The 21,274-nt window shown below is 38.7% G+C and overlaps 1 pseudogene across 1 annotated transcript; it reads right to left on the bottom strand.

Moving 5' to 3' along the window:
* Nucleotides 1–629: 629 nt before the first annotated feature.
* Nucleotides 630–6,638, bottom strand: LOC309665905 (small ribosomal subunit protein eS4 pseudogene; annotated as a pseudogene). Its single transcript has one exon. The product of its transcript is annotated as a small ribosomal subunit protein eS4 pseudogene (transcript).
* Between the last annotated feature and the right edge of the window lie 14,636 nt (nt 6,639–21,274).

Genomic DNA, 21,274 nt, shown 5'->3' on the forward strand with positions numbered 1-21,274 from the left:
AGAATCATCTTGTCTTGGAAGAACACCGTGCTAGATAGTTGATGTATTGTCTATTGCTGTGTAGAAAATCACTACAAACTTAGCAGCTTAAAATAGCACACATTTATTGTCTCACAATTTCTGTGGGTCAGGAGTTTGGGTACAGTTTAGCTGGGTCCTTTGATTAGGGTCTCACCCAACCACAAACAAGATGTGGTCTCATCTGGAGGACTGAGTGGGGGAAGAACTGCTTCCAAGCTCACTTAGATTGTTAGCAGAATTCATTTTCTTTTAGTGGTAGGACTGAGGGTCCCAGCTTCTTGCTACATCTAGAAGCTGTCCTCAACTCCTAGAGACCATACAGTTCATAAAAGCTGCCCACAAGCTGTTCCTTGCCTTGTGGACCTCATGATATGGCTGCTTACTTCATCAAGACAGCAAGGAAAGCCTCTAGAGGGAGTGTGCTAGCAAGCCAGGGTCTTACATAAGGTAACATGATCACAGAAGTGACATCCCATCACCTTGGCCTCATTCTATTGATTAGAAACATGTCACAGGTCTTGTCCACACTCAACAGGAGGGAATTATACCAGGGCATGAATGATGGGAATTGGGGTTCATGAGGGCCTCCTAGATGAGGGCACCTTGCTGAGGACTTGGATGTTGGGTATGGTCAAGATTTGAAATGAGTAATTTAAATAAGATATCCCTAAATTGGTGAGGGAAGGAGGGGAAGAGGAAGAGGGAGAGAGAGAGAGAGAGAGGGAGGGGAGAGTTGGGGGCAGGGAAGGCATTTATTAAGGCATTTACTAAGGCACCTATTAAGCCTAAGATGACCATATGTCTTGGTTGCCTGGATCAGTGTCAGTTTAAACAACAAATTATACAATCACCAAATTAAGGCCCTCCTATGTGTCAGGACCTGCATAGTCAAAAGAGAAACTAAGACAAAGCTTTCTATGTGTTTCTATATGATCCTTATCACAAATGCTATCAGGTAAGTATTGTTCTTCCCACCTGACAAATTTCAAAAGTGAGGCTCAGAGATGTTAAATAATTTGTTTAAGATCACACTGCTGTTAAGTGGCAGAGCCAAGATTCAAGTCCATACCTGTCTCATCCTAAAACTTGTCTTCTTTTCATTCTTTTTTCATCTTAATGTACGACGGATGTTTGGGATATTTATTATAAGCCAAGTTGAATTGTGTACTGTTTATTTCCCCATAATATATCCCTTTTACAGAGAGCTTTAGGAGCTCACCTAACTTCACACATCAATTTTAGTTTAGAACCAAGTGAATTATGGTTTGAATTAATTAGGAGGCTTTTGGTTGCAAGTAACAGAATATCTGACTAAACATGGCTAAACAATGGGAGTCTATTATCTTATATAAAAGAAATCTAGATGTGAGAAGTTCCAGAATGTTTATTGATGCTTGAGCTCTTGGTCAGCTAGACTGCAATTTTATTGTTTTTCTCCTCATGGACACAAAATAATTGCTACAATTCTAAACATTATGCCCTCATCAGACAATATCAGCAATAGGAAAGGATTTTCTTCTCATATGACTCTCTCTTTCATCAGGGAATTTAAAAAATAACCTCCAGCTGACTTTCCCTTATAATTAATTGACCCCCAATGTATCACACTTTTATACTTAAGCCAATGAAATAAAGGGAAATGAGATTACCAGGACTGGCTTAGGCCAATTATGATTTATTCCCAGAGGCGGAATTGACCTTCCCTGAGCATTTTGCTGCCTGATGCATGAAAGAGTTTGGTATTCTAGTAGTGTTGGAGAAAGGAAGAAAAGTAGTTGGATCCACAGTGTCTGCTACAGTGTTCTATGCCAAAGGCGTATAACAGTGAAAGCCTCATAACAATGGACCTGCATGGGCAAGGTCACTGTGCTGAGTCACTGCTTCTTATGGGTTGGAGGGGACACTCCTTAATAACTACTGCCTCTCTGTCATCCCTGCCAGGTGGCTTAATGCAAAAAGTTAGGTTCAAGTTTCTGACTTTACACTTGTGATAAATAACCATCATTCTTTGGTACATGGTGTTTTCCATAAAGCATATCATTGTTCCAAATTCTTACTACTTTGCTTCAAATATTTTTGAAGAAAGAACAATATGAGTCATCTTTCCCAGGATTGGAAATGTGAGTACCTCCCTTTGGAAACAGCACACAAATATGTAACTGAAAATGGCAAGCACTCTCATTATCAATTTGTGTTACTGGTATAACAGTAACACAGTAATATAGTCATAATAGTAATGATTAATAATAATGATAGCTACCATTTATTGAATGGTGCCAACCACTGGGCTGAGAATATTTATACACACATTTATTTTTTTCTTTTCTTTTTTTTAATTGAAGTAGAGTTGATTTACAATACTGTGTTAGTTTCAGATGTACAGCAAAGTGATTTAGTTATACATATATATATTTTTTCAGATTATTTTCCATTTAGATTATTATAAGATATTGAATATAGTTCTCTGTGCTATTCAGTAAATCCTTGTTGCTTATCTGTTTTATATATAGTGGTGTGTGTTTCTGTTAATCCCGTACTCCTCCCCCCTGCCCTTTCCCCCTTGGTAACCATAAGTTTGTTTTCTATGTCTGTGAGTCTGTTTCTGTTTTGTAAATAAATTCATTTGTATTATTTTTTAGATTCCACATGTAAGTGACATCATATGGTATTTGTCTTCTCTGTCTGAATAACTTCACTTAGTATTATGATATTTTCTAGGTCCATCTGTGTTGCTGCAAATGGCGTCATTTCATTCTTTCTTATGGCTGAGTAGTAGTCCATTGTATATATGTACCACATCTTCTTTATCCATTCATCTATTGATGGATACTTACTTAGGTTGCTTCCATGTCTTGGCTATTATAAACAGTGCCGCTGTGAACACTGGGGTGTATACACACATACATTTTTTTTTTTTAATGTAGTGTTATCTTTAAGTACAAGTCATGTCACTTAGAGATCATTTTATCCACTGCTCTGTTTGGCCGCCAGTCTCTTGCCTCTCTCCTCAGCAATGGTAAGGCGGCTACACTTTCCACGGGGAAGAGAGATCCATGGTTTGTTGCCCAGTGTCAGATTTGATGAAGTCAGTAATATTGCCAGTCTCCAAATCAATTTGAATAGTGTCATTCATCTTGATGAGGGGATCAGGGTAGAGGATGGTGTGAGCATAGTGGGTCACCAGATGAGGGATTCCTTTTGTTCCCACAAAGATCTTTCTCACTTTGCACAACTTATACTTGGCCTCCTCTGGTGTAATACGATGAACAGCAAAGCGACCCTTGGTTTCATAGGTGAGACGAAAATTCTCTCCAGTCTTGTCAATGCTGATGACATATATAAAACCAGCAGAGTAGGTTATATCAGTGTGGATATCGCCATCAATCTAAATGAAACGCTGCATGCAGATCTTCTTTACTTCATCTCCTGTTAGGGCATACTTAAGTCTGTTCCTTAGGAAAATGATGAGGGGGAGACATCCCCTCAGCCTGTGGGGTCCTCTAGATGGACGAGGAACAAACACACCAGTCAGTTTATCCAGCATCCAATGCTCTGGAGCTGCTACGTGCTTCAGCTGCTTCTTGGGACCATGAGCCATGGCTGCGCTAGGCATGAAAAGAGCCACACATACATTTAAAAAAAAATAAATTTATTTATTTATTTTATATTTTATTTTTGGCTGTGTTGGGTCTTCGTTGCTGGGTGCGGGCTTTCTCTAGTTGCGGCAAGCGGGGGCTACTCCTCATTGCGGTGCTCGGGCTTCTCACTGCGGTGGCCTCTCTTGTTGCGGAGCACAGGCTCTAGGGGCGCGGGCTTCACTAGTTGTGGCACGCAGGCTCAGTAGGTGTGGTGCATGGGCTTAGCTGCTCCGCGGCATGTGGGATCTTCCCCAACCAAGGCTTGAACCCGTGTCCCCCGCATTGGCAGGGGGATTTTTACCCACTGCGCCACCCGGGAAGTCCCCACACATACCTTTTTAATCCTCATAACAATGACATGAGATAGGGTTGAATATCCCCATTCTATACACAAGAGAACTAAGGGGGAGGTTATGGGACTTGTCCAATTTTACACAGCTGGGAGTTAAGCTTTGAATCCTGTCCACTGATTCAGAGCAAGCCTGCTGAATGTCTGTGGTGTGCTGCTGTCACTGAGCTCATGACCTCACCTGCTACAGATGAAGAACAAGGGTGTGCAAAGGGAGTGGGAAGAGAGATGTCTTCTAAAGGCTGAAACTGATCACCATGGGGGAGGATTTCAAAATTCATTTGTAAGAAGACAAATCTCAAGTTAGAGTTTTAGAGAAACATTATTGTATTGTCAAGGCTATCTGGGGTCAAATCCAAGCTTTACCATTTTCTAGCTGCCTAGCCTGGGACAGATTATTTCTGCTGTCACTGTCTCCGGGTCTTCATGTGTAAATAGAGATAATAATAGTCCTACTCCATAGAACTACAGGGAAGATTAAATGAGTTAATGGACATAAAGCACTTAAGACCATGGCTGAAATTTTATGTCATTGATAGGATGTTGAAATAATGGGGGAAATAATGTGAGTCAGATGAGCTTGGGTTTAAATCCTGACTCAGCTACTTAGCAACCATGTGACCTGGACCAAAATGTTAGACTCTGTGTACCTAATGTATGACTTGTGTTAATAAACAGGTTTTAAGAATAGGACCTGTTTTAGCACTACAGCATTACCCCTTCCCCTACAATCATTTCTTCCTATTTTGATAGGTCTGATTGATAACAATCAGGTTAATGCTGATTATTAATGCTTATGAAAATCAGGTTGATGCTGCTTTGAGTATAGCAGCTCAGATTCCTCTACCTTAAAGATAAGTAGGCCTCAGTATATTATCTCAAATTAATGTCTGGCCAAAGGATTTTCACAAGTGAAACATTTAGTACTGAACGGAGGGGGAAATGTTAGTAAAGGTGATAACAGTTATCCACTAGGTATTTCATCCTCTGAATTTCTCAGCAAAGGAATCTGGATACTGAGTAGGAGGCAAACATATGTGCGTAGTTGCTGTTGCTGCTTGTAATAAATACCTTTAAGCAGAAGTACTGCTGTTACTGCTACAGTTTTGGGCAGTCCCCCGAGTGTCCCAATACTTTCTTCTTCCAAAATCATTCCTCCTCCCTATCTTAAATAGATTTTTTTAGAGTATATGGTTTCTTTAGAGCCCTGTTTTGGGCCAGATGCTACATAAGAGTGAAATCTGACAAATGAATTCACTCAAGGGTGTTAGTGACCAGTATAACTGCAGTTTACAGTGAGTGACCAGAAAGAACTGCAACTTACAAAATTAGATACATGCATTTCTAACAAGAGTCTGGGTGGGTAGAGATGTTAGAGTGGGAGACTCTCTAAGGCTCCTCCCGTCTCACGTGGTCTGCTTTCCATCAAAAAGCTTCCATTGGCCCCGGTGGACTAGACTTCAGTATATGCACCAGTTTACACCCCAAGCAAGCTAAGAGCAAGGTAGGACTCCAGTGGGGCTGTAGAGATTCACTTCCTTTGGTTTTATCTCTTCATTTGGGGCAGGGTCTTTTCCCTGGACACAAGCCAAGCACATTCAGTCACACCAAAATATCTTTTAACCTGAATAATATGAACAGTTATAGCTATAATTTTATCTTACAATTATTTATTTTTTTTCTGTTACCTAAGGTTAAGCCTGCCCCGTGGTGAAGTTGTTATTTAGTAAAAATTTTTTATTATGAGAGACCCAAACTCCAAATAACTCAGGCCAGAAGACAAACTGCTGTCCTGAAATTGCTCAAGCTATGGCCCAAATGTCCACCTACCTTTAAACTTTATGGAGATGGGCTAAAAATATTTCCACTTTGGTAAGCACCAGGGGTTCAGATGAGGACTTATGGGAATCATGATTTGCTGGACTGCCATTCTGCTTTCTGAGATAAAATGGTAATCAATTTTTAAGCCGAAGACTTTTTACAATGCAACTGACAGGCCAAAAGCAATTTTCAGTTTTTCACAAGGATCCAGGGAGTAGAACTCCCTACCACACCAATAAGCATTTCTTGGCAGCCGCTAGCTAGATGTGCCTAGAGCTCTCGGCAGAAGCTATTATAAACTTGTCCTTCTTCCCTCTATCACACCAGCCATTCACAGTTGATTTATAGTGCTTTCTGAGAAAGGAAATTCTCAGTCCTAAGGGACATCAAAGTGAAAAGCACACCAAATGAAGTGTTTAATTTCATCAACCCAAGAATTAACTAAAAAGTCTTTTTCTCTGTAGGGTTTATAATAGCAAAGTAGCCCTCTGTTAGAGAGACTTGATTACATGAGCCCTTATAAAATAAACTTCTGGCATAGATTATGTGTCATTTAAAATTGTAGCAGAGAATAACATTAGAAGGTAAACCTGTTCAATTCATTCCTTATAAGACCACATGCATTTTTTTTTACCATAACAAATAGATCCTATAATATATCAATATGATAGAAGTTTATTTCTTTTCATTTTTTAAATGAACAGACTCTTTTTTAGAGTAATTTTAAGTTTATAGAAAAATTGATTAGGAAGTACAGAGTTCCTACACACTTCCTCCACTGCCTCCTCCCTGCCCCAGAGTTTCTCCTATTATTAACATCTTGCATTAGTGTAGTACACTTGTTGCACCTGAGCCTGTACTGATCCATTATTATTGACTAAAGTACTTAGTTTACAATAGGATTCACTCTCTGTGTTGTCCATTCTCTGGGTTTAAACAAATGTATAATGTATGTGGTATCCACCATTCCAGTATCATACAGAATAGTTTCACTGTCCCAAAGATCCCTGTTCTCCATCTATTTATTCCCTTCCTCCCCCTGACCCCTGGCAACCACTGAACTTTTTCTATCTCCATAGTTTTAGCTTTTCCAGAATGTCATTTGGTTGGCATTGTACAGTATGTAGCCTCTTCTCACTGGTTTCTTTCACTTAGCAATATGCATTTGTAGGAGAGCAAAATTGGCCCTCCCAAAATGTCTCTTTGGCTTGTGGTTTATTTTGAACGGAAAACAATCAAGGCCCGAAAGACTCAGGAAGAAACTTTGACCTCTCTCTTAGCTGCCTAAAGCATTTAAAGGCCCTGTTCCTGGAAAAGAGCTGTCAGCAGGGATATATGGAAAGAACACGGGCCAGGTGTGGAGGGGGAAACTTGGCAGGGCCTGGAGATCAGAGTCCGCTCTGTGTCGCATTGCCTTTGAGTGGCCCAGAAAACATTTGTTTACCAAACATTTGCTTTTCCACCTTCATGTGAATTGCCTTCCTCTGCTTTGAAGTCCCAAACTACTACGTGTCTTTAGCTGAAGAGGGCATTTAAGGTGAGGGTTTCAGCCATTTTGGTGGGTTACTCAGTTTTCCTGGGTCTCTCCCATGTACACATGTTATTAAACTTTTGTATGATTCTCTCCTATTAATCTCTCTCATGTCAATTTAATTCTTAGACCAGCCAGAAGAACCTAGAAGAGTAGAGGAAAATTTCTTCCTCCTTAAGTTTCATCCAAGTCTTTGCGTGACTTAACAGTTTATTTTTATTGCTAAATAATATTTCATTGCATGGATTACAACAATTTGTTTATCCATTCACTTACTAAAGGACATCTTTGTTGCTTTTGGTAGTTATGAATCAATTTGTTATAAAAATTTATATGCAGATTTTTGTGTGAACATAAGTTTTTACCCCAGTTGGGTAAATACCAAGGAGCATGAGTGCTTGTTCATACATGAAGGTATGTTTAGTTTTATAAGGAACTGCAAAACTGTCCTCCAAAGTGACTGTAACATTTTACATTCCTACCAGCAATGAATGAGAATTCCTGTTGCTTCACGTATTTGCTAGCATTTGGTGTTGCCAATGTTTTGGATTTTAGCGTTTCTTTTTTTTTTTTTTTAATTTTTCATCTTAACCACTTATTTATGGTTGTGTTGGGTCTTCGTTTTTGTGCGAGGGCTTTCTCTAGTTGTGGCAAGCAGAGGCTACTCTTCATCGCGGTGCGCGGGCCTCTCACTATCGCGGCCTCTCTTATTGCGGAGCACAGGCTCCAGACGCGCAGGCTCAGTAATTGTGGCTCACGGGCCTAGTTGCTCCGCGTCATGTGGGATCTTCCCAGACCAGGGCTCGAACCCGTGTCGCCTGCATTGGCAGGCAGACTCTCAACCACTGCGCCACCAGGGAAGCCCTGGATTTTAGCGTTTCTAATAGGTATAGAATGATATCTCATTGTTGTTTTAATTTGTCCACATGCATTTTGAAATGTCTCAAAACATATTGCTCCCTCCTGATCTGGGGTTCTTAACCTGGAGTTGAGAGATGGGATTTAAGCCCTTTGTGAAATGGTGTGTAAAATTGTGTGTGATTTTTCTGGAACGTGGGACTTACTTTTATTTTTAGACTTTATAAGAGATTTCTCAATCACAAACATGAAGAGCCATCATTTTAGAGTATTTTATCATTTTTTAAAAAATGTAAATCACTGTTACAATATTATCAGATTCCATGCTTTTTAAATATACTGATTTATTTATTTTTGTCTATGTTGGGTCTTTGTTGCTGCACGCGGGCTTTCTCTAGTTGCAGTGAGCGGGGGCTTCTCTTCATTGCGGTGCACAGGCTTCTCACTGAGGTGGCTTCTCTTGTTGCATAGCACGGGCTCTAGGCATGCGGGCTTCAGTAGTTGTGGCTTGCGGCTCTAGAGTTCAGACTCAGTAGTTGTGGCGCACAGGCTTAGTTGCCACGGCATGTAGGATCTTCCCCGAACAGGGCTGGAATTCGTGTCCCCTGCATTGGCAGGCGGATTCTTAACAACTGTACCACCAGGAAAGTCCTATGCTTTTTAAAAGGTTAGACTACAGGCAATTACGTTCATGATCGTCCAACACATTTGTAGAACATCTTTAATGTGCCAAGCATAGTATCAGGCACCACAGAGTCAAAGCTCAAAAACACATGATCTCTGGGACTTCCCTGGTGGTCCAGTGGTTAAGACTCTATGCTCCCAATGCAGGGGGCCCGGGTTTGATCCCTGGTCAGGGAACTAGATCCCGCATGCATGCTGCAACTAAGAGCCCACATGCTGCAACTAAAAGATCTCTCATGCTACAAGGAAGATCCCGCGTGCCACATCTAAGACTGGGCACAGCGAAATAAATAAATATTAAAAAACAAAACAAAACAAAAAACATGATCTCTGTTCTTAAGAAATTCAGGCTGGTGCAACTCATATTATCAGGCAGTAATCATAAAGGAAGACTCAAAGACTGCTGTGTCACATTCACAATTACCTCTGGATGCTCAGTCCAGCTTGTGCCAGTAGATGTCATTGTCGTGTAGGCCAGCTAACTGATCAGCTACCCCAAAGACAAGGAATTCAGAAATGTCTTTTTTTCCCCTTGATGCATGATGCACATACATGTTAAAAAGACATCATGTAGATTTTTTTTTCTCTTATTGACAAAGACATAGAGCCACCATAAGTATAAAATTGTGGTTATTTTGAAAGTTAAAGGAGATTTTGAAGCCTAAGTAAAAAATATTTCTGCAAAAAGAATATACATAACCAGTAATATTATAAGTCTATAATATATAATGTAGCTTGCAACTTGAGACTATTGAGCTTTCAACATGATCTTGAGGTTTATTAAAGCTTCCATTTAAACAAGCAACAATTACCATTACTTATATTTAATACCATCTTGCTTTTCTCCTGTAAAACCCAAAGACAAATTGAATACACTGAATACAGTAGCAGTGAAAGATTTAAGTTTTAGTGTTTATGACATATGTTGTTTCAGAGAGTATTATTCTGTTCGGAAATAAGAATTTTGTACAAGGAAAAGCTGTACAAAGTGTAGCTTTTTAAAGTGCTCATTCATTCATTAAATGAAGTATGCTAATGCCCAAGAATTTTCAAGCCTTGTACTAGTATTGCAAATACAAAAATAAATAAATAATATGCCCTGTCCATAAGGAGATTATATTCTAGTGAGAGAGAATTTGGATTTTCTTTTGTTTTTTTGAAACAAAAATTAGGGTAGCAATTGCATAGATGAAGACTCAGTTGGAATTAACATGTGTTTTTTGGCTAGTCCCAAGCCAGGAAGAGACCAATGAGGTACACTAATATACAACTGTGCCAAGGCTTAGAGTTTTTTCTTTAATACTATGGGGCTGGGGTTCTGGATTCAGTTACTGAACCAATGAGTATGTCTACCTTACTGCTTGTCATCCATATCCTAAAGAGGCTTTGTTGATACACACTATTTTTCATATAGGGAGCCATTTTGAAGAGGCTCTTTTGTTCTTCAAGTAAGTGGGTGAAAATTGTACTGAGAGTGTTGACATAAGAAACTCATTATGTTTTTAAAAATATTTATTTATTTATTTGGTTGTGCTGGGTCTTAGTTGTGGCATGCGAACTCTTAGTTGCGGCATGCATGTGGGATCTAGTTTCCCAACCAGGGATCGAATCCGGGCCCCCTGCATTGGGAGCATGGAGTCTTAAGCACTGCGCCACCAGGGAAGTCCCAGGAAACTCATTTGATGAGGCCAGCATTATCCTGATACTGAAACCAGACAAAACCATTATAAGAAAAGAAAACCTGCATAAACATAGACCCCCAAATTCCCAACAGAGTATTGTCAAATCAAATCCAACAATATATAAAAAGGATAATACATCAAGATCAAGGGAGTTCATCCCAGGATGGCAAGCTGGCATAATATTGAAACAAAATCAATGTAATTCATCATATCAGTAGACTAAAGAAGAAAATTATATGTGATCATCTCAATGGATGCAGAAAAAGCATTAAACAAAATTCAGTATCCATTCATGACATAAACTCTAAGCATACTAGAAATAGAAAGAAACTTCCTCAACTTAATAAAGGACATCTATGAAAAGCTTAGAGCTAACATTATACTTAATGGTGAAAGACCAAATGCTTTCCCCTATGATCAGGAACAAGGGAGGATTGTATACTCTTACCATTGCTATTCACCATCTTACTGGAGGTTGTAGCCAGTGCAATAAAGAAAGAAAAAAATGCAAAGAGATTGAAGAGGAAGAAATAAAACTGTTTGTATTTACAGGTGACATGACTGTCTATATAAGAAATCTCAAAAAATAGACAAAATAGCTACTGTAACTAATACATGAGTTTAGCAAGTTTGCAGGATACATGCTCAATACACAAAAATCATTTATATATGTATATATATATATATATATATATATGCAAAAGTTGGAAGGTGAAATAAAAAATATCACTGCACAATAGGACTAAAACCATTAAATACTTACGTATAAACCTAACAAAATATGTGTAAGTTTTGTATGCTGAGAACTATAAAATATATATCTCTAAAGAAAGAAGTATCTGAGTTCATGGATTGGAAGACTCAATATTGTTAAAATTCCTATTATTCCCTAATTGTTATAGATTCAGTGTGATCCTAATGAAAATTCCAGCAGATTTTTTTTCTTTTCTAGAAACTGGCAAGCATATCCTAGACTTAAATAGGAAAGCAAAAAGTATAGTCAAAACAATTCTGCAGAAGAATGGCTAAATGAATGGTGAAACAATTTTGAAAAAAAGATAAAAGTTGGAAGAATCACACTACTACCTGATTTCAAAACTTGCAAGCCAGAGTAATCAAGACAGGGTGGTATTGGCAAAAGGACAGACACAAAACAATGAAACAGACTAGAGCAAGTGTTGTCAAACTACAACCTAAAAGCCTAATCTGGCCTGCTGTCTGTTTTGTAAATTAAGTTTTGTTGATACAAAAAAATAGCCAGGCTTATTTATTTACATATTGTCTATTACAGCTGCTACTATGCTGTAATGACAGAGTTGATTAGTTACAGCAGAGACTGTAGGGCCTTTGAGCCTAAAATCTTTCTTATCCTTCCCTTTGCAGGAAAAGTTGGCCAACTCCTACAATAGAATCCAGGCATAAAACAACTCATATATGGTCAATTGATTTTTGGCAAACATGCTGAGGAGAACGTGCAAACATGCAATGGAGAAAGGATAGACTTTCAATATGTGCTGTTGCAACAATAGATGCTGGACGTATATGTGCAAAAATGTGAACCTTGACTTATACCTCAAATTGTATTAAAAATTTAACTCAAAATAGATCATAGACCTAAGTGTAAAACCTAAAGTATAACATTTCTAGAAGAAAATAGGTGAAAATCTTTGTCAACGTGGGTTAGGCAAAAGTTTTGTAACGAGCATCCAAAAAATGCAAACCAGAAAAGAAAATGTTGATAAATTGGGCTTCATCAAAATTAAAAACAACCAGTCTTCAAAAAGCAATGTTAAGGACTCGCCTGGTGGCACAGTGGTTAAGAATCCACCTGCCAATGCAGGGGACATGGGTTTGAGTCCTGTTCCGGGAAGATTCCACATGCCACGGAGCAACTAAGCCCATGCGCCACAACTACTGAAGCCCGCGCATCTAGAGCCCGTGCTCTGCAGCAAGAGAAGCCGCCGCACTGAGAAGCCCACGCTCCGCAACAAAGAGTAGCCCCCGCTCACCGCAGCTAGAGAAAAGTCCACGCAACAATGAAGACCCAATGCAGCCAAAAATAAAAATGAACAAAACAGAAAAAAAACAAAGAAACAATGTTGAGAGAATGAAAGAGAAGCCACAGACTGGAGATAAATATTTACAAAACACTATCTAATAAAAGACCGATTTCATTAATGTGTAAAGAACCCTGACAGCTCAATAATTTACAAACAGACAATCTCATTAAAAAAAAAATGGATAAAACATTTGAACAGACATTTCATACAACAAGAGATACAGAGGGCTAATAAACACTGAAAAGATCATTAGCCATTAGGGAAATGCAAATTAAAACCACAATGAGATATCATTACAGGTCTCTTAGTGTCAGCGAGGATGCTGCGCCGCTGGAACTCTCATACGTGGCGGGTAAGATGAAAAACGGTGCAGCCACTTTGAAAAAATAGCATGGCAGTTTTTTATGAAGTTAAACATGTACTTACTACATGACCTAACTCTTCTAGGTTTTTACCCAAAAGAAATAAAAATATTTGTTTACAAAAGACTTGTACATAAATGTTTATAGAAGCCTTATTCATAACTACCAAAAAAAATGCAAACAACACAGATGTTCATTACATGAGAAGGGATGAGTAAACTACAGAACATCCACGATGTGTGCACACGTACTGTGATACATTCCATACGGTGGAATTCCATACTATGGAATACTACTCAGCAACACAAGGGACAGATCTCGAAGGCGTTATGCTAACTGAAAGAAGCCAAACTTATAAGGCCACATGCTATTTGTTTCAATCTATGTGACACTCTGGAAAACTTAAAACCATAGGCACAGCTGTAGGCTGGGGGGTGATCTCAAAGGGGCACCAGGGAACTTTTTGGGGTGGTAGAAATGTACCCTATCTTAAATTGTGGTGGTTGTTATGTGACTGGATGTATTTGTCAGAATTCATAAAATCATACATCTAAAAAGGTGAATTTTGGGTATTTCCTCGTGGTCCAGTGGTTAGGACTCTGTTTTTTCAGCTGTGGGGAGTGGCCAAAAAAAAAAAAAAGTGAATTTTACTCTCCGTAAATCATATTCCAATAAATATGACTTTTCAAAATGGCCATCAAGTAAAAGAACAATTTTGAGTGAAAGTCAAAAAGCTGACTGTCTTGTGCTGGGAGAAATCCAGGATTCAAGCTAGAAATTTAACACCAATTCTTTTTTATTTATTTATTTATTTATTTATTTATTTTTGGCTGCATTGGGTCTTCGTTGCTGCACAAGGGCTTTCTCTAGTTGCGGCGAGCGGGGGCTACTCTCTGTTGCGGTGCACGGGATTCTCACTGCAGTGGCTTCTCTTGCTGTGGAGCACGGGCTCTAGGCATGCGGGCTTCAGTAGTTGTGGCACGTGGGCTCAGTAGTTGTGGCTTGCAGGCTCTAGAGTGCAGCAAGCTAGAAATTTAATTTAGAAGAAATCCAGAAACCCATATAAACATTTCCATAGTCAAACTTTTGGATCTGTGAGGTCTCAGGACATATACCTTACAAATATCAAGGGGCTCTGGTATATACTATAAAGTACAAGAACCTGATAAGAATCTATTTTTCACATAAGAGACTTATGAGCATACAAGGGAGGAGGTTGGTAATTCTCCCTAGAGGCTCAGGACAAGCCTAGTAGAGATAATGATGTCACCTCTTAAGTAGCTTCTTGAAGGATGAGCCAAGGATAAAATTGAAGAGAAAAGCATTCTAGACAGAAAGAACAATCTAATGAACTAAGACTTGAGGGGGTAAGGTGTATTCTAGGAAAGATAGGTATTATATTTTTGAAAGATTGAAGAACAGTTTTTCATTGTATTGCGCTTTTAAATTTTTCTCTTGCTTAATTTGTTCCCTTCACTTATTCCACATATTCCTGAGCACCTACTTTGTGCCAGATACTAGGTAACCTTTAAGGAGTTAAAGATAAATAAGCTGAGATTTCTGTTCTCTAGGAGCTCATGGGCACACACACACAACTTACTAGTATAAGATTTTTAAATAGGGATATGTGCATGCATGTGCAAGTTGCTCAGAGAATAGAGGGTCTAACTCAACATGGTGGCTGTGAGCAACCGGCAGTGAAAGAGTAAACAACCAAAAGAATATGCAAGCTGAGAGTTGAAGTTTGAGCAAGGTTTGTCAAACAGACAGAACGAATATCTTGCAAGGCAGAGGGAATAGCATGTGCAAAAACACAGCAGCTGAAGAGAACATGGTACTTGGAGAAAATGGCAAGTCATTTAGTAAGGCTAGAGAGCAAGGGACAGGGTGCATTTGAATGTCTAGCTGAAGAGCTGATATGGTTAGAAACGTGGACAAGGGTCATTGCCAAGCTAAGGCATTTGAACGTCTTCTGTAGACAGTTGAGAGCTACTGAAATTTTTTTTTAAAATTTATTTATTTTATTTATGGCTGTGTTGGGTCTTCATTTCTGTGCGAGGGCTTTCTCTAGTTGTGGCAAGCAGGGGCCACTCTTCATCGCGGTGCGCGGGCCTCTCACTATCGCGGCCTCTCTTGTTGCGGAGCACAGGCTCCAGACGCGCAGGCTCAGTAATTGTGGCTCACGGGCCCAGCTGCTCCGTGGCATGTGGGATCCTCCCAGACCAGGGCTCGAACCCGTGTCCCCTGCATTGGCAGGCAGACTCTCAACCACTGCGCCACCAGGGAAGCCCCTACTGAAATATTTCACCCAGAGTAATGAAATGATCAGATTTGAGTGTTAAAATGCCACTTTGCAGTATTTTGCAATATAATTTGAATAAAGAAGAAACTAGAGATAAAGAAACCAGTTTGACAATTGATGCAGAAATTAATTGAGGGATGCTGAGGACTTGGCCTAAGGCATCTGAGAGATAAAACTGATGGACTTGGCAATCACTTGAAAGTGTGTGGGAAGAGAAGTGGTGAGGGAGAAAAGGGAATTGAGTATATCTACCAGTGTTCTGGTTTGAGTAGCTGAATGCTGAAGCCATTAACTGGGTTGTTATAGAAGAAGGAGCAAGTTATAAACATAATTGTCTAATGAGAATCATTTTTTCACATAGGAGAGCTATGTGAGTTGAATACACATAACTAAATAAATTAAATTTAAGTACAAATTTAAACTAGAGAAAGATGTCAATAAAAAAAATTCTGGATCCTATTCCCCTGTTCCCAGCCAAGGACATTTTTCTTTGCCCCTTCTCATTCAAATACTGAAGCAGAATGGAATTTAAGACCTTACAAATCATGTCCAATTTATTCCTGAACTATTTTACTAGTGATACAATGGTTACCTTAGAAATGAGATAAATAGAAAGTTGTTTCCTTTTGTGCTTTGGATAATTGTCTTCGTGCCTAGGAAAAGTTCTGATCTCTGGCTCTCTGTGAAAGGGTACCACCTTTTGTTTTGTTAGTTCACTTCATTCTGCTTTGAGATTTCCACTGAAATCTCAAAACATGTTCCAAGTTTCTTTGAAATGCCTACGTCTTCAATATCTTGTACAATTATAACAATAGTTACTGAGTGTCTAGTATGTATCAGGCACCGTGCCAGTTGCATTAGAGATATTATTTCTTTTAATACTCAATATTCTTATGCGGTACAAATTAATTATTTTAAAGATGAAAAAGAAGCTCCATGAGTTTAACAATCTTTTCACTAACTGGTTAGTGAAAAGAGCCAGTATTTGCACTCTGGTTTACCTGGCTCCAAATCCTTTGAAATTTCCATTATGTCACACTGATTAGGTCTATATATAGAAAAGCAAAACATTTTAATGGAAAATTTTAAACATAAACAAAAGGATAGGGGATAGTATAATGAATTTCCATTTACTTTTCACCCAGCTTCTCCAATTATTAATTTATAGCCAATCTTGTTTCATCTTTACCCATCTACTTTTTCTTCACTCCCTCCCTCTACCACTGAATTGTTTTGTAGCAAATCCCAGGAATCATATCATTTCATCTGTAAATATTTTTGTATGTAGCTTTAAAAGAGAAATATTCTGAAACAACAACAATGAAAACTAACCACAATATCATTCTTACACCAAAAGAAGTAGGCAATAAATTCCTTAACATCATCAAATATACAGTCAGTGTTCATATTTCCCTGATTGTCTTATATATTGCTTTTTAACAGTTGGTTGTTTGAATTAGGATGATTGGAGATAAATTTTACTTGAGGCACATTGTTTAAACTAGCCAAAATACCACCTCATTTTGGCCAATCTATCATCACATCCACATACATAGGAGCTAGGAGGAACTTCATGGCAAATTGTAAGTGAACTACTGAGTCAGTGAGTGACCTGTGGGTCGCTCTCTCTCTTTCTTCTTTATATTGAGATATAATTGACATATAGCGTTATATTAGTTTCAAGTGTACAATATAATGGTTTTATATTTGTATATATTGCAAAGTGATCGCCACAATAAGTCTAGTTAACACCCATCACTACATATGGTTAAAATTTTTTTTTCTTGTGGTGAGAACTTTTGATATCTACTTTCTTAGCAACTTTCAAACATACAATATAGTATTATCAACAATAGTCACCATGCTGTATATTACATTCCCAGGACTTGCTTATTTTATAAGTGGAAGTTTGTACCTTTTGACCCCCTTTACCTGTTTCTGATATAGACCAAGATAGACATGATCAGAAGTCAATCCCACTGGTGATCTGTGTGAAATGAATCATCACTTTGGCACCTTAACCAATGTAAAAAGTTTCACAATGTTTGACTGCCTAGGACAAATCAGAGTATCTTGTATTCCTTTGCTAACTGCCTCAGAAACAAGATGAAGAGTTAAATTAGTATAGAATTTGAATGTATATCTTCTATCAGATTAAAATGTCACACAATAAAAAATTTAAGAGCTGTACAGATTTAGTTTCTACACATCTAGTAATGCCCAGGTATCAGGATTTGCTTCACAGTGTTCAAGTTTTTGCATTAGGTGATGTTTGTCTCCAGTGCCCTCCCTTTCTTTGTCTTTCTTCCCCAACTCCCTTGTGCGTCTATGTTTCCTGTGTCTTCCTAGAGACCCCTAATAAAGCACTTACTTAGGCCTGGTTGGAACCCAATTTCACCTGGTGTCTAAAATTACCCATCTTTTACCTCATCCTCCAATCAAAACCCCTTTCCTCAAGGACAAGCAAATGTAGTAGAAAGACTGTGGGCTTTGGAATCAGGCAGACATGGAGTGGAATCCCATCTCCACCACTCTGTGACCTTGGCCAAGTTGGTTAACTTCTCTAAGCATTGGTTTTAAGATTAACCACTGGGTTATTGGCAGGCACAAAACATTTTTGCACCCTATAACTTTCAGGTAGTGTCTTCAACCAAGCTCTCTTTTGTGTGATGAATCAAGAAGATTAGTCCAGGTCCCAGGCCCTGGACAGGGGCTCAGTGGTTACAAAGACTAGTAGTAGAGACTCAGAGGTGGCCAGAGAGAGAACATGCTGTCAACCAGGCTTTCTGTGTTTTGTTTTATTTTGTTTTTAACAGAGACCAAACTCATATGCCAACTGCCCACAACTACGTCCCCAAATCACCAAGACAGAGTGGGCAAAACTGCCCTCCCTAACTCTACACACCCCTTTTAGGCTATATATTGCCTTTTCATGACTGGCAGTCCTTTTCTGGGTCCCTCTGGATGTTCTCTGATTTGGAGGAAGGGGGAGAGAAGGGAGGGGAGCACACGGTATTATTTGCTTCATTCCACCACCCATGAGTAAGGGCCCTGCCTAGAACTATTCATACCAGGAACTAGAGGAGAACAACCTTCTAAATAGCCACAGTGATTGGTGTTTCATAGCATGGCCAAGGGCAAGCAGAGGTTGATCCAGGACTGCCTGGGTGGAGTTGCTTATTGTACAATTCAGCAGATTGTCCTGGGACCCTTCCTGTCACGCTAGAGATGAGTCTTCTTCCAGCAGCCACTAAGTGAGATAACCAAGTTCTCTAGGGTCTGAGAGGCAGATTTTAGAATGGTGCTCTGGGGACCCCTGGGGTCCTGATGATGATAGAGAAAAGGGTAGGAGGGCAGAAGGGGCTTGAGGCATTCCACTTTTGTTCTGTACATTATGCTTTATTCAGTATTATTTGTTGAGTCTGCAGGAAAAATCATTTGGAAAAAGAACAAAGAACTTTGCTACTTCTTCTACTACTGATGCTACTATACACACACACACACACAAAAGGGCAAACCAATCACTTGGATATTTTGCTCAAGGAGAAGTTAATGAAGGATAATGGGGAGAGGGAGCAGGCATGCCCCTGAACTTGTCTGTTCTATGAGACTCTATTGCTAGTAGTAGGTGTTCCCAGTGAAGTTAAGAAAATATATGTGTTCATGTTCATGTGTGGTTGGTAGAATATTTTGGATGAATGTTTCTTAACTCTGCTTGCACATTGTCATCACCTGGGGGGGTTTTAAAAAAAATAATAGTGCCTGGTTTTACCCCATAGAGTCTGAAGATCCTTGTTTGTTAACCCAGTTCCAGTGTCTAATAATTAAAAACATATATCCTTTATGTAGCTTTAAAGCACTTATGTACTATAGAAATATGCATATATGTAAAATAAATGTGTGTTATATATAAAAATTTTATAAGGAAACCTGGTATAATTATAGAGTTAAATTATTAAGAATGACTACCAGTAATGACATTTTTGGATATTTTCTCAATTTTATGTTCTTTTCTCCTCATGAAGACGCAAGATAAATGGCCATAGGATTTCCTAGCATTGTGTCACATTGCCAGTCTGGTATTATATACTATATAGACCGTTTTCAGCTAGTGTAATAACTTGACCCAATCAGACTAGAGGCAAAGGTGTATATTCCTTGGTTGGAAGATTTACTCTCACCTGTTGTAGATGAATAATGAATGATTATTTGTTGCTGGCACCCATTTTATCATGAGGAGAGAACCAGCCTCAGTAAACAGCCAGTGGGGTAGATGGCAGAGCAGAGGGAGGGACAGGGCCCAAGCCTTTGATGAAATCACTGAGACACTGAATCACTCAAGCCAGAGACTTGATCTTCCTCTGTACCTCCTGGTATGTGAGGTTATGCAAATTTCCTTACTTAAGCAACTTCAAATCAGAGCTTCTTTTACTTTGGCCATGCTTAACTGTAACACTTAATGTTACATAAATTCCTAAAGCTCAATAAAATGAAAATAAATGCATTTGAAATAAGTAATATTTTTATTTATTGGAGCTTTTCCTCTTCCAAGTAACTGACAACTTTATCTTTCATTAATGAGATAATACATATATAAATACAAATCTATTTCTATGCTTTAAAATCACAGAAAGAGCTCAATAAAAGCACGACCCTATTCTTAATGTTTTCATGATATACTGTGGGCAGAAAAGACAGTTCTCTTTCAAAAGATTTGATGTGATTAGTTAATAGTTGTCAGCGAGAAACAAACTCTGGTACATTACTAACTTAGGAAAGGCTTGAGATTCTTAGACAAGATAAATTCCTTCTAAGGAAGCTGATTCACATAATCTTAACAACTGCAGTTTGTTAGAGCCTCCATTCTGTTTATAAGTCGAGGTAGGAGCAGAAGTGAAGCAAGTTACTTCACCTCCTTCATGTTTTATGTTGTTATTGTAAGTAATGGCAACTATGGTAAGGATATTAAAAATAAAAAACAAAACTCTCAACAAATTAGCTCCTCCTTCTGGCATCACAGAATTGGAATATAATATATATATGTATGTATGTATATATGTATTTATTTTACCCAGTTCATTTCTTCCTTGTAGAAACATGCCATTCATTATGACTCTAAGCAAACAGAATTTTTTCTCTGTGATTCTGATATATTTTCATGTAAGACTTCTGTGTGAAAGGTCATTTTATTGTGGCTTAATCATTTGGTTCTCCTTCAGAAAATGTATGTTACCTGATGACAGAGGCCATCTAAGTCTTTAAGTCATTTTGAAGGGGGGGACAGTAACAAGTTTTGAGTTTTTCTGTTTCCTCTAAACCAGAGATCATGATGAATAGTAATAATAGCATTTGTTGCTATTTATTCTGTGTCAGGCATCGTGCATGGTTTACAGGGACTAACTGATTTTATTCAATCATGAATTCATTCAACAGACATTTGCAGAACACTTAACATTTGCCAGTCTGGTATTATATACTATATAGACCGTTTTCAGCTAGAATATTCATCAGGGTGGAAAAGAGCAGCAGTTTGACTTTGAATCCTAGTGCGAGAGCCCTATTGCTCTGGAAGTAAGAAAGAGATAGAGAAGATACAAATCAGGTTTTTCTGTTTTTATTCCCTGAGTTTCTCCTCCCAGTATGATAGACTATGTTTTTCAAAGTTTGTTCCTTGATATTTCCACGAGAGAATGAAAATAGATGTTATTCTAAAAGTTCCATGACTAAGAATTTTGCGGGGAAACGTGGGGACTCAACCATTAAACACAATGCTTTACTACAGGAGTTCTCAGTACCTTTAGTAGGCTTTGGGGCTCTCCAAGGAGGTGCCACATTTTGTATTATTTCCCAAACGTATTTGATCATAATGTCCCCCCAGCTTGCACCCCGCACAGGAGGTACAGTGTTAGGGCTCCGTGGCACACACTTCAGGAGAGACTTATCCAAGCTATTTTTGCTTTTACAAG

The sequence above is a fragment of the Balaenoptera physalus genome, assembly GCF_965194825.1.
Source record: "Balaenoptera physalus genome assembly, chromosome: 8".
In the NCBI taxonomy this organism is placed as follows: Eukaryota; Metazoa; Chordata; class Mammalia; order Artiodactyla; family Balaenopteridae; genus Balaenoptera; species Balaenoptera physalus.